The sequence below is a fragment of the Dendrobates tinctorius genome, unplaced genomic scaffold (assembly GCF_039654945.1).
Source record: "Dendrobates tinctorius isolate UK_male_01 unplaced genomic scaffold, ASM3965494v1 ptg000092l, whole genome shotgun sequence".
NCBI classification, from domain to species: Eukaryota; Metazoa; Chordata; class Amphibia; order Anura; family Dendrobatidae; genus Dendrobates; species Dendrobates tinctorius.
The window spans coordinates 8,882,689-8,896,315 of record NW_027361760.1 but is presented as its reverse complement, the minus strand read 5'-3'; the positions used below and the strand labels follow the sequence as shown (position 1 = coordinate 8,896,315).

General features: G+C 45.2%; 1 protein-coding gene across 3 annotated transcripts in view; it reads right to left on the bottom strand.

Moving 5' to 3' along the window:
- The window catches only part of LOC141098475 (death-associated protein kinase 3-like), a 143,409-nt gene that overhangs the window by 35,161 nt on the left and 94,621 nt on the right, over window positions 1–13,627 (bottom strand). The gene's annotated exons all lie outside the window — the stretch shown is intronic.

Below are 13,627 nucleotides of genomic sequence, written 5' to 3'. Positions count from 1 at the left end.
GAGATGGTGGAGGTCTGACACATGGAACTGTCACAAATTGATTGAAACCTACTCTGGCAGAAGATATAAGCTATGTATGGAAAAGAATATAGTAGTCATGCACATTCCTTAAAGGCTGCTGGCACGTACTAGTGTTTATCACCTATTCACTTACTGAACAGTACAGATGTTCATGACTGTATCGAGCAGGACACATTACCTTTCATTCAAGGGAGCAGACCTACAGCACTACTCTGCAGGTTCCATCTCATCAGTTTTCAATGGATTCTACTTATAACCCCATTAAGCAATTTTCTTAACAGTCCTCTTAAAAAAATTATAAAAAAAAAAAGGTCTAGGAGTTTGCTGCTGTTTTTTTTTTTTTGCTTATCTAAGGCTGGTTTCACATTAGCGTTTTGTAGAGCAGCGCATCGTGTGCACCCTATCGCATGCGCCCCTATGTTTAACATGGCGGGCGCATGGTCTTGCAACTGCACCCGTTCGTCTGCATTATCCTGCACATGCGCTTTTTCTAGGTATGCGCCTAGACACGCTAGACACAACATGTTGCATTTTTTGGTCCGCGACTCCGCCCAACATCGTTAAAAAAACGCATGCGATCGCTTGCGCACGGAATTCACCAAAATATCACATTACAGTCTATGTGAATGCGTTTTTTGCGTAAACATGTCTAGACACTGGTTTAAACCACCCCCTACACAAAGAAACATTGTTTGAGGGGTAGTGTAGATAAAAGGTGTTGGTACTGGCAGACGACTACTCTATAGACAGCCTTGAAGAGACAAGCAACGTTTGGAAATTTGGAGAGAACAAGCAACTTCAATAATGTGAGTATTCTAAACCTAATGTCTGCCTGTCCTTTTTTCTTAATTTATTATGTACTAATGTCTCTTTTTATTGCAGCATGTCTTCTGGAGAGGAGTACTGACCGGCCCGTGGTGAACTGGCCCAAGCAGAGCGTGAAGTGAGTACCTTCCTGCCCTACAGTTTGGGTAAGTATTCGCTATCACATTTACACATGTACCAAATTAATTTTTGTTCTTTTTCAGACCTCATCATCCACGGTTTCTGAGGCGGAACAGCAGGAGCAGCCAGTCCAAGTGCTGGCGGGGAGACTGCCTGTAAGTATAGACTGACTGTGATTGTACTTTTTTTTTGTTTTGTGCTTTTTTCCCCTGACTTTTTTTCGGGCCTGTTTTTCATCTTCAATCTTGCTTCTTTTCTGTATGTTTTTCTATCTTTTTCATTTCCAAATCTTTCCAAGATTATCATGTTTTTCTTTCTTTTCTAGGCTCCACAACAGGACGAAGAAATGGCCCTGGACAACGACGCCCTCATCAACTTAGTCCAGGAGCGAGTCCCGTTGTGGGACAGCCGTGATCCGCAGCATGAGGACACGGTGGTGACACGGCGGCTCTGGAATAAGGGGGCCGGAGCGATGTTGGATGACTGGGACAACACCTCTCCCCGGGTCCGCAAGGATTTTCGTAAGTAAGTAGCTGTGTGATGAGGCAGTGACCTTGGCCGGAATCACTCAAGTGTGTGTGATGATAGTAACTCCTGCGAGATTCTAGCATCACACACATTTGTGTTATCCTGGCCAACAGTGCATTGTCTAATTTTTTAAAAATTTTTTTCCCACAGTGAACAAAGTCAAGACCCGTTGGCGCTCGATGAAGGACCGCTTCAACAGAGATGTTTGTTAGGAGGGCCAGGGTCGCAGTGGTGCTGCTGCAAGGACCAGAACTAAATACAGCTACCATCGGGCGTTGGTTGTTGTGAACTCCCTTGCTCGGATTTCTGAGCCGAAGCTCCCTCTGGTGGTTACCGACAGTAGTGGAGCTGGCCAAGTGCATGGAAGTTCTCCACCTGACGATAATTGGGAACCTGGGATTACTGGCTGGGAGCATATAAAGGAGCTGGCTGCTCTTGAAGGTTGCTGGTGATTTTTCCTCCTTGTGCATTTGGAGTTCATTTGTTCCCTGCCTGAGCTGCATGTTCAGTTAAGTGATTCTTTTGCTAATCCTTTGCATCTAATCTGGTTGGGTCTTTTTTTGCTTTCTGCTCTGTTGCTAGGGTTCAGCGTGCTCCCTGCTGGGGGCAGCGATGGGCCCTGCTTCATATGTCACAGCATGTTCAGTCCCCTGTTATGTTAGTGTCTTTTTGCTTTGCTTCCAGTTTATACCAAAATACTGATCTAGCGGGGGTGAGGTCGTGTGACCTCAGGTTTTTGTATATCAGAAGTGTTGGACTTTTTTAGGGTTTTGTACGTGATTGCAGACAATATCCTTTCTGTCCTGTCTAGATAGCTTGGGCCCCACCGTTTGCTCAGTCCGTTTTCTGCTTGTGCTTGTATCTCATCTTATCTCACCGACAATATATGTTTCGGGGCTGTCTATTCCTTTGGGGATCTGCTCCGGGGCAGTTTAGATTTCACCTGTCTTTAGGCTTAGTTAGTTCTCCGGCTGTGACGAAGCATCTAGGGCATCGTAGGAACACTCCACGGCTACTGCTAGTGTGTTGATAGGATCAGGGGTCTGCAATCCGCTTAGTTACCAACCTCTCTGGTCTTCTGGTGGCTTAGCCTGTTCCTGCTATCCTCCTCGGTAATCCATTCATAACAGTTGGCGTTCCTAAGACTGGTCCTTGCCACCAGAGCGTATTTTGTTGTATTGTATTGTTTTTTACTCTGTGCTTTTCTATTCCACAGGAGTTGGCGCTTTAACTATTGTAAATGCATGATAGTAATGTTTTTCTTTTCACAGCACCTGGAGCAGCACCCTGCAACCTGTACCTGGAGCGGTCCTTCATCGAAAGACCTCAGTCCCGTCTCAGCCATCCGACAGCCTGCAAGCAGCTTGCGGGTCGGCAACACATACAGCTGGAGACCAGGAAGCTGGTATGTCAGGTGTTCCCCTGTCACAAGGTCTCTGCCACAGGTTTTGTGGGCACTTCCCGCCTGTGGCAGAAGGCCTCGGACAGGGATGTCATGCCTGAATTCCTTCACTTGAACTCGGTCTTTCAGAATGGCCTCAAGGCGCTGTCAGACAGACTGGAAAGCGGATTTGCCCTCATGAAAAACCGCTTCCAGGCTGTCGGCCGTCGTCTTGACCATCTGAAAGCCGACTTCAACAGACCAGCACACCATTTTTTCCACCAAATTGGACAGGGCATGGCGGATCACCTTAGTCCAGATCTCCAGCTGAATGTGATGCAGGCCTGCAACACTGCTTTCATGCAGGCTATGCAGCAGAGTCAGTATGTGCAGCAGCCTGTGGTGTAATTTCCAACTGTGCCACCACTGACTCACTTCACCTCACTACCGACTTCTGCTGCATACCACTGCACGGCCACCTGCATTCCAAGCCAAGCCGGACACCTGTACACCACCAAAAGGCCGAGTTCTGCTGGACACTCCGCCACCACCATGGCAAGCGCTGGTCCTGTCTGGACCACCACAGCCACCACCACTCAAGCCTGGACCTCCACCACGCCTGCTTGGAGCAACACCGACGCCACCACTCCTCCTGCTTGGAGCACCACCCCCACCACAACTCCTCCTACTTAAACCACCACCACCGCTCCTCCTGCCTGGACCAGCACTGCCAGCACCGAGCAGCAACAGCAGCAGAGGGGTGACCCCCATTTAATTTTTGCTGAAACACAGCAAAGGTCCCCCAGCTCCAGTCACCCAGGTCAAGGCGGTCACAGTTCCCGGAGGTCCAGGCAGGACACACCAGGACATAGGAGACCCAAAAAACAAAAAACTTTGTCCGTCCCTCCCCCTCTCCTCACACTGTGTCTCACCCTGCCTCCAGTTCCATCCCTGAGCTCCTTTCCCATACTACTTTTGTCGCCCATTCCCCTGGAACTCCTTCCTCCCCTTTAAGCTGTTACTCATCTCTCCACACCCCCAACGTGCTACTATCTTCCCCCAAATGTCGTTCCCAGTAAAAACTTTTTTTTTTTTTTTTTTTTTACAATAAATGTAAAATTCTGGTTTTCCCTAATACTGTTTGGTTATTGTGTCTTTCACCGCCTACACACACTGCGCAGTACACTTTGTGTTTTTGCCACCACATAGCTCCATTACTGACACGTTTCTTGTGCCAGTCCTGGAGATATGTGTTGTTAAAAACACAAATAAATGACTTGTATTATCTCCACCAGTCTCTTCAGTCTGCTAATATTGCACAGACTGAATAGAGGATGATGTTGAGTGCAAGGCATATCTATTGTTACCTTGCCAGGTATCATAAAGAGTGAATTGAGGATGGTGTGTTTTGGCGCTTGTGACACAAGGCCATGGGATTCTAGATATACCTTGTAATTAACCACATCATCTATTCAGTCTGTGGTGAATAAACTGAAGAGATGATGGAGAAAATACACGTCATATCTACAATACCCAGGCCTGGTATCATAATTATTTATCACACCTGGCCAGGTGACTATACCTATGAGTTGTCGAAGCATCGCTTCAGTCTGCATTATCAATTGTATGAAGACTGGAAAGATGCTGGAGTTTCACTCATATGTGTATTCACATGCCCAGGTGTGATAACATTCTGAAGTCATGATGCGTTTTTTTGGGCGTCCTCACTTCAGCATGACACCAGGCCTGGGGATTGTAGAAGCTGTATAAACGTTATCTCTCCAGTCTGCGTGCATACTGAAACCACAGTGGAGATCCTACAACTAATATTTATACTCACATGGTCAGGTGTCATTAAGAGTGAAGGATGCTAGTACATCCCAAAAATCACTATTTGTAACATCAGGACAGGTGACAAATATTAGTTGTATTATCTCCACCGTCGCTGCAATCTGCATTATTGAACACAGACTGGAGAGATGATAAAGGTCATACAACTTGTATATGTAGAGTCACCTGGTCAGGAGTCCTAGTAAAGTCATGATGCACAAAACACAGCATCCTGAATTCACTGGGATACCTGGGCAGGTGATTATCGTATTAGAGTGTATAAAAACAGAGTGCACTCGGTACAGGTAACAAAACTGTTTTTTTATTTACATACACACAAGAAAACAATTTTACACCATTTGATCTTGCCATTCCACACATCCTACATAAGAGATAAAGTAGGCTGCAAATTGGTCCTGCATTTGGCCAACTTCAACTGATGATCTGAGTGGGTGCTGAGTGAAATCAGGCAATGGGTTGGCAGCTGGTTCATCTAGTTGAAAGTTAGGGTGCTCTTTAGCCATAACAAAATTGTGAAGAACCACGCACACTTTCACCACCTCATCCACTGTTTCCAGTTTAAGATTAATGGATGTGCCGAGAATGCGCCATCTGGATACAAGAATCCCAAAGGCACACTCTAAAGTTCTGCCCTGGTCAGTCTGTAATTAAATATTTTTTTCGCGTGGTCCAAGTCCTGGCTGGAGTAGGGTTTCAGCAGGTTTTGGCACATTTGAAAAGCCTCATCCTCAACCATTACAAATGGCTGTGGCGGACCTTTGGTGTGGGGAAGTACTTTTTATAGTTCTAGAACTCCGATCCACTTCTTGCTGGTTTGGTTATCCTTATGTGTTTCCCATCAACCGCTCCAAAACAGCTGGGGAAATGGCAGACTGTCCAGAATTTTTCAGCAATATCAATCCACTTTTCTGCGGTTGGCAGGGGCATAAATTCTGGACAGAGAATGTCCCACAAAGCCCGGCAGGTGTCCGCAACTATTCCTGACAAATTCCAAGCCGGTACTGGAAGTGGAGTGAAGATAGGGTCTCTCCAGTAACCAGGAATCTGCCAAACAGAGAAATAACAAAAATTAATATTTATGTCTAGGGTTTTGTAAAACACTGAAATGAAAAAATATTAGTACATGGCATAATAATTCTGCAGGCTTTTGGTTACTACATGGCAGAACAATAATTATGCAGGCTTTGGCTTAGTACATGGCAGAACAAAAACAACTATGCAGGCATTGGTTTCTAAATATTATCTACCGTAATGTGACCAGGAGCTGTTCCTCAGGAGGAATCGCATGACGGAGCTGTGTGTCATGTCTCCGGATGGCTCCTTGAACACGAGCAAGCAAATCCATGAAGCTTTCTTGGGACATCCGGGTATAGTCAATAAATTTTGCCGGGTTTCCTTGGAGCTCGCTGTAGAGGGTGTGGTACGCTCCACAGCTCTCCCGGACTTCAATAATCGGATGTATCCACAAACGTTGCCGCTGCCGTCTTCGCTGCCTCTCTCTCTCCCTTTGTTGCTGGCAAGCAAATGCAAAAGCTTGAGACAGCGCGATGTCTAGATCCAAGCTGAAGCAAAAACTCTTCCACCGCAGATCCATATTGACAAAGGAAAAAGCAACAAAATCTGAAGAATTCAGCTGTAAACAGGGTCTATATAAAGAATTCCCATGACACACGCCCACTGGTGTCCCATTGGTGGAGTATGTTTCAAAGATTATCCTCCTGTGAAATGTGACACCTAGAGAATGCAAGCACCTAAAAACCGCAAAAGCATGCAAAAACGCATACAAACGCTGCGCTTTTTTGTCGTCATGCGCACGCCGATGCGTCCAAAAATCGCTGCGTTTTCATGCGTTTCCAAGCGTTTTTTACTTGTGTTTCAAGTGCGCACAAAACGTTGCGCAAAAAGGCGCAAATGTGAAACTAGCCTAAGAGTTCTGCAAAAAGAGCTAAAAACAACTGTCAGAGCCCTGCACTTGACAGCTTTCTGCTTTCCCTTCCAGTTCTCAGTTTTATGGCGCAATCAGACAACTGTATAAATCAAAACAAGATCGTAACAGTGCACAGACTTGGCCAGCAGCTCTCACAACCAGAGGATGACAGCTTCATATATTTCTATGCAGCAGTTACACTGTGACCAGGAGGGCCGCCAGCCAGTCTGTGCATGCATTGAGTTCCGATCTCATTCTGATTTATACGGTTGTCTGACTGTGCCCTTACAAATAGTAGAGAAGAAAGGGTTGTACGCAGATCGTAAGAATGGAGAGGGATGAAAGCATGAACAATCTCAAGGAGGCCTAAAGAAAGAGGCTAAGAAAGCCAGCAGTCAAAAAAGGAGGAAAGCACATGAAGAAACAAGTACATGATTGACGCTGTGCTCAATACATGAGCTTATAAACATGGGATTAGCCGGATCACACTCATATCTTATATACAGCCTATTTACTAGGAGAGACAATCCTATAAGAGTAAAGAATTAAACTTGGATCAGGCTGAAAAATGCATATAAAAGGGGTCTGAAAATGAATGAACAAATTCAGATTAGCAATTAAAAGGGTTGATATTGACTTGCAGGAATGCTACTTCCTATAGGTGGCACTAGAGTTCTAAGTCCTTTTCCTCTCTGAAGAGACAATTTGCATATTTCCCAGAGGAGCATTGCAGCTTAAAAGTCTCCTCATCTCTGCATGCATAACATGTCTCTCTCTGCAAGCAGAAACGTTGCCCCTTGGATACCGGGTCAGACGCCTCTCACACAGCCAAACTAGATCTCACACTTTGCTTTGGGGGTACGACCCCTCGCCAGTGCAGAGTGTCTGCAAACTGAGATTCTGGTTTCGGCTTTTGTTCTAAGTCATGTGACAAGACTCTTTAAAAGGTCAGTATTAACTTTGAGGATTGGTACTGAATATAGGTGGCACTAGAGTTCTAGTGCTCTTCCTCTCTGAAGAGACAATTTGCAAACTGTTAAAAAGTTAAAAGATGTCCACCTTTGTAGACTATTTTTTTCATCATTAAATGCATGCTTAAATATTTTTTATACATTGGGGCTCATTAAGCATTTTTCACCATTTGCCTTCTATAGCTGCTGTGTTACACTATCAGTGGGTTAATGGGGTTGGTCACATTGTGAGGATCGCATAGCATTGCATGGACTGGTCCGGCAACTCTCCTGACTGGAGCATGATAGCATAATGTTTTTCTAAGCAGCTGTCAAGCTCATGTCAGGAAAGCAGACAGCCAGCACGAGGTTTACGATGCGATACTCAGGAAAGTTATACGGCAGTCTGTCTCTGCCCTTAACAAAGTGGCTATAGGAGGAAAACTGTGCAAAATGATTAATGAAACCCAATGCAAAAATTATTTTTAGAACCAATGCATGCATTTAAGAAAAAAAAGCTCCCCAAAGGTGGACAACCCCTTTAAGTCTCAGTCTTAACATATGTACAAATTATTTTAATTATGGTCAAAAGCATCTCATTAAAATGTTACTTTACCCTGCTTAAAGAGAACCTAGCACCAGGTCAAAAGTGGACAGTTTTTGTTATTTCATTCTCCCCTTAGTATGCCTTTTTGGTGTTTTTTAACCCCCTAAGTGACAGAGCCAATTTGGTACTTACCGTATATACTTGAGCATAAGCCGAGGCACCTAATTTTGCAACGGAAAACTGGGTAAGCTTATTGACTCGAGTATAAGCTGGGTATGCATTTTCCCCTCATCCCTGTCCTGATATGTGTGGCTCCCTCCGTCCTGTCCTGGTATGCGTGGCTCCCCCATCCTGTCCTGGTATGCGTGGCTCCCCTCGTCACTGTCCTGGTATGCGTGGCTCCCCCCGTCACTGTCCTGGTATGCGTGGCTCCCCCCCGTCACTGTCCTAGTATGCGTGGCTCCCCCCCGTCACTGTCCTAGTATGCGTGGCTCCCCCCCGTCACTGTCCTAGTATGTGTGGCTCCCCCCCTCCCATCCTTGTATACATGCTTCCTATTAAGAAAAAAAAAAAAAAATCCTACTCAACCTCCAGCGTATCCTCGCAGCATCTCGTTCCGGCTTCCATCAGCTCTTCCTCTCCTGAGCGATCACGTGGCAATGCTCATAAAGGTAATGAATATGCACGCGTCTCCACTCCCATAGGCATGGAGCATTGTCACGATAATATAAATGAGCTATGGTTTTCCTTTCTTACACACCTTTCCAGAAATTTCTGCTACATTCATAGCTGCAGAGACAAGCGACCCCCCTCCTTCCCCCCCTGCCAGCAGTTACTGCTTTCTGCCACTCGCTTGCCTGTAATCCAATACTATAGTGTGTGATTCCCTCAACACTTCCCTAAGGAATGTGGTAATTAGCAGGATACAACCCTTTGTCTAACAAGACACGTGCTTTTCCTTTGTATGTATGGGAGATATTAAAAAGAGGGCATAACTTGGGCCCAATCAGTGACAGAAATATGAAAGTTACATATTTGGGACGTGCTTCGTCAGAGCCGCTCAGCCTGTGTTTTCCTAGGCTCCAGCGGAATCCAAGAAACGGATTCCTGCGCAGCCGAGGCATCCAGGTACTTCTCATTTGGACGTGAATGGTCCCCAGCGTCAAGCTGAATAAGATAAGACTTTGTTCGTCGCTATACAAGGTACCTTCTCCGAAATATGATAATTATGCGTTTTCTTAGCAAATTTCTAGCTATGAGAAAAGGGGAGGGTGTTATGAATGGGTCACCGAGGAGGATAGCAGGCCCAGGCTACGCCACATAAAACCAGAGAGGTTGGTGACTAAGCGGATTGCAGACCCCTGATCCTGTCCACACAACTAGCAGTAGCCGTGGAGCGTACCTACGATGATCCTAGACTCCTCGGCACAGCCGGAGAGCTAACTAAGCCTAAAGCAAGAAAGGGGAAATCTAAACTGCCCCGGAGCAGACCCCAAAGGAATAGATAGCCCCCAAACATATTGTCGGTGAGACAAGATGAAAACACAAACGCAGGCAGAAAAACAGACTGAGCAAACGATGGGGCCCACACTGACTAGACAAGACAGGAAAGGAAAGACACTGCAATCAGGCAAAAAACCCTGCAAAAGTCCAACAAGTCTGATGCACAAAAAACACTGAAGTCACACGACTTCACCCCCACTATATCCGCACTCTGGTATATTCTGAAAGCAAAGCAAAAAGAGACCAATATAACAGGGGACAAAACAAACTGGCACAAGCAGTAACATATGGGCGGTGATTCAGCACAGCCCCAGCCAGAGCTGGCTGACCCGCACAAAGCAGAGAAAGAAAAAAACAGATCAAATGCAAACAGAGTAGCAAATGAACCACTTAGCTGAACATGCAGGGACAGAGCAGGAGACATCAGACCTCAGGAGGCACAGGAAGAAAATCACCAGCAGGGATAGAGGGAGTCGGCTGTCTTAAATCATAATCTGAAACCCCAGATCTCCAATCATCTTCCTCATTTTCAGGTGGCAAGCCTCTGTCAATCAGATCAGCTTCACTACCTCCAGTAACCACCAGAGGGAGCCCAGAAAGAGAAGCTATAAGAGAAGTGAACATTCATTTCTCTTCAGAAGTGGCACAGGCTGTAGCCACAGCCGCCGACTTCTGCCTGTGACCCACTGCTCCACCATTCCCCCTCCCCCACTGGCTTTCTGGGACAACTGACTCGTGCATAAGCCGAGGGGGGGCATTTCAGCATAAAAAAACTTATATACGAGTATATACAGTAATGACCAGGCCAATGTTTACAATATTGACCATTGTCACTTTATGAAGTTATAGCTCTGGAACTCCAACATATCTCACTGACTCTGAAACTGTTTTTTCGTGACATATTGTACTTCATGTTAGTGGTAACATTTCTTCGATATAACTTGCCGTTTATTTATGAAAAAATGGAAATTTGGCAAAAGTTTTGAAAATTTAGCAATTTTCAAACTTAATTTTTGTACCCTTAAATTAGAGAGAGTGATGTCACACAAAATAGTTAATAAATAACATTTCCCACATTTCAGCTTTACATCAGCACAATTTTTGGAAACAATATTTTTTTGTTAGGGTTAAAAGTTGACCAGCAATTTCTCATTTTTCCAACAACATTTACAAAACCATTATTTTGGGACCACATCACACGTGGAGTTTGGGGGGGGGGGGGAAATATAACAGAAAACACCCAAAAGTGACACCATTCTAAAAACTGCACCCCTCAAGGTGCGTAAATCCATATTCAAGAAGTTTATTAACCCCTTCAGGTGCTTCACGAGAACTAAAGCAATGTGAAAGGAAAAAAATGAACATTTTACTTTTTTCACAAAAAATTTACTTTGGAACCAATTTTTTTTATTTTCACAAGGGTATAAAGAGAAAATGGACCAAAAAATTTGTTGTGCAATTTCTCCTGAGTACGACAATACCCCGTATGTGAGGGAAAGCCACTGTTTGGGCGCATGGCAGGGCTCAGAAGGGAGGGAGCACCGTTTGACTTTTCGAAGCAAAATGGCGGCGCCAGGCCACGTTTGGAGACCCCCTGATGTACCTAAACAGTGGAAACCCCCCCAATTCTAAATCCAACCCTAACCACAACTCCAACACATCCCTAACCCTAGCCACAACCCCAACACACCTCTAAACCACAACCCCAAAACGCCCCTAACTACAACCTTAACCACACCTCTAAACCACAACCCTAACCACATCCCTAATCCGTACCACAACCATATACCCAAGCCTTACCACACCCCTAATATTAACCACAACCCTAACCCAAACACACCCTTAACAGTAATCCCAACCCTAACTGTAATCCCTACTCTAACTGTAATCCCAACCCTAATGGAAAAATGGAAATATACATTTTTATATTTTATTATTTTTACCTAACTAATGGGGTGATAAATTGGGGTTTGATTTACTATTTTTTTTTTATTTTGATCACTGTGATATGGTCTATGACAGTGATCACAATGAACCAATAGGAAAAATGTCTTATTGTTGCCGGGTGCCAGCCAGCAGATCTCGGTGGGCGCACTGCGCATACGCCCGTCATTTTCTTCCCGTAAGACGCCGTTGGCTGTGGGACCTCAGGGGGGATGCAGGACGATCCAGGGACACTGGATGTACAGGGGTGGGGGGGGGGAATCGGAGACCCCATTTCACTCTCCTCTGAAGTGCAATCAGATCAGAAATTAAATGGGAAATCATTTTCTTGCTGTCACCATCATTCTGTTAATACTGGGGTGTGCTGTATATTATCATGAGCCACGCCTATTCTCTCTGCAGCGAGAATAAACTAAAGACAAACACTGTCCATTTTCCAGGTTCTCTGTAACCCCTTTATGACCTAAAAGGTACAGCAAAGGTCGCCTCCTTCTCTTTGATGCAGGCTCTGGCACTGAGTCATATTTTCAGGCACATGACAGCCGATCTGATCAGCTCTCATATGCCCCTACCAGCTGCAGGTGGAATCGCGATCCACCCGCAGCAGTTAACATTAAATGCCGCTGTCAATCACTGACACTAGCTCCACCCATAAGTGTCCCAGTCACATGATCGCGGGACTGCAATAGGTTGGTATGACAACCCAGGGTCTTCAGTACACCCCTGTGGTTGTCATTGCCGATCTGCTATGAGCCCTTAAGCCGTGCTATGTGTAGCATAAGCAATCAGATGTTTTTAAAAATATGAAAAAAATATAGAATTTCAAATCACCCCCCTTTTGCCTCAATCAAAATAAAATTGTTAAAAATATACATATTTGGCATTGCTGGGTTCATTAATGCCTGATCTATGAAAATATAAAAATTAATCCAATCGATAAAATGGCCTAACGAGAAAAGAGTCAAAAATGACAGAACTTTTTTTTTTGGTGGCCGTAACATTGCAATAAAATGCAATAACAGGCGATCAAAACATCTTATCTACCCCCAAATAGTATAAACAAAAACATTAGATTGGCACGAAAAAAAAAAAATATCCCAGCCCCAAATCATGAAAAATTGAGTTTTTTTTAACAAATTTAGGATTTTTATTTTACCACTTAAGTAAAAAGAAAATGCTTGGTATCTATGAACTAATAATGACCTGGAGAACCATAATGGCAGGTCAGTTTTAGCATTTAGTGAACATGGTAAAAAGAGGAAAAAAAAAAAAAATTGTGGAATTTCATCGCACCTAGAATATTTTTATCATGGTCACGTGTGTCTGGACGCAGATGATACCGCAAGGCGGACCCATAACACACGTGACCCTGGATACAGCGCCTCCAGTGGCGAATTTAGGTATTACACGTTAATATAAATTCTGGAAACCCCGCCTCCAGTACGGCGAATTTAAATAATAAGGGGGAACCTGGATAACATTAACAATGGTGGGCCCTGCGATAGGGAATGGGGACATAGAGACCTCCTAAGCTCCCCTGAGCCAGTGTCCCTACACTCCCTACGCTCCCCACACAGGCTCCACACCTGTCGCCGCACGCGAACCCCAAACCCTTGCTCGCCCCGACCCCAAACCCTCACCAGGGAATCGGTCGGTGCGGAGACTAATCCCACCACTGCACACATGAGGAAAGAAGACAATACAGGGGAAACACCACTTAGCTTCAGGCTCTGTGCTTATGCTCCTGCAACAGAGCCCCACCACCTGTGTGCGTCTTCTCCTCCACCCGGATCATCACCATCCTGGATCCTACACCATAGTGCAGCTTTGGAGCAGAGTCCATCTCCAGTTGCAGCAGTCCAATAACAGAGTCCCAAGGATGAGTCAGCCTCTGCCAAAATTCTAAGCATGCTTGAGTCCAGCTCTCGGCCACCAAGTCGAGCATGCCGAGTGCAACTCTCTCCATAGTCGCCACTCCACAAAGCCATGCACGCACTTCCCGCCGACACCATAAACTGCGACTCCTCCAC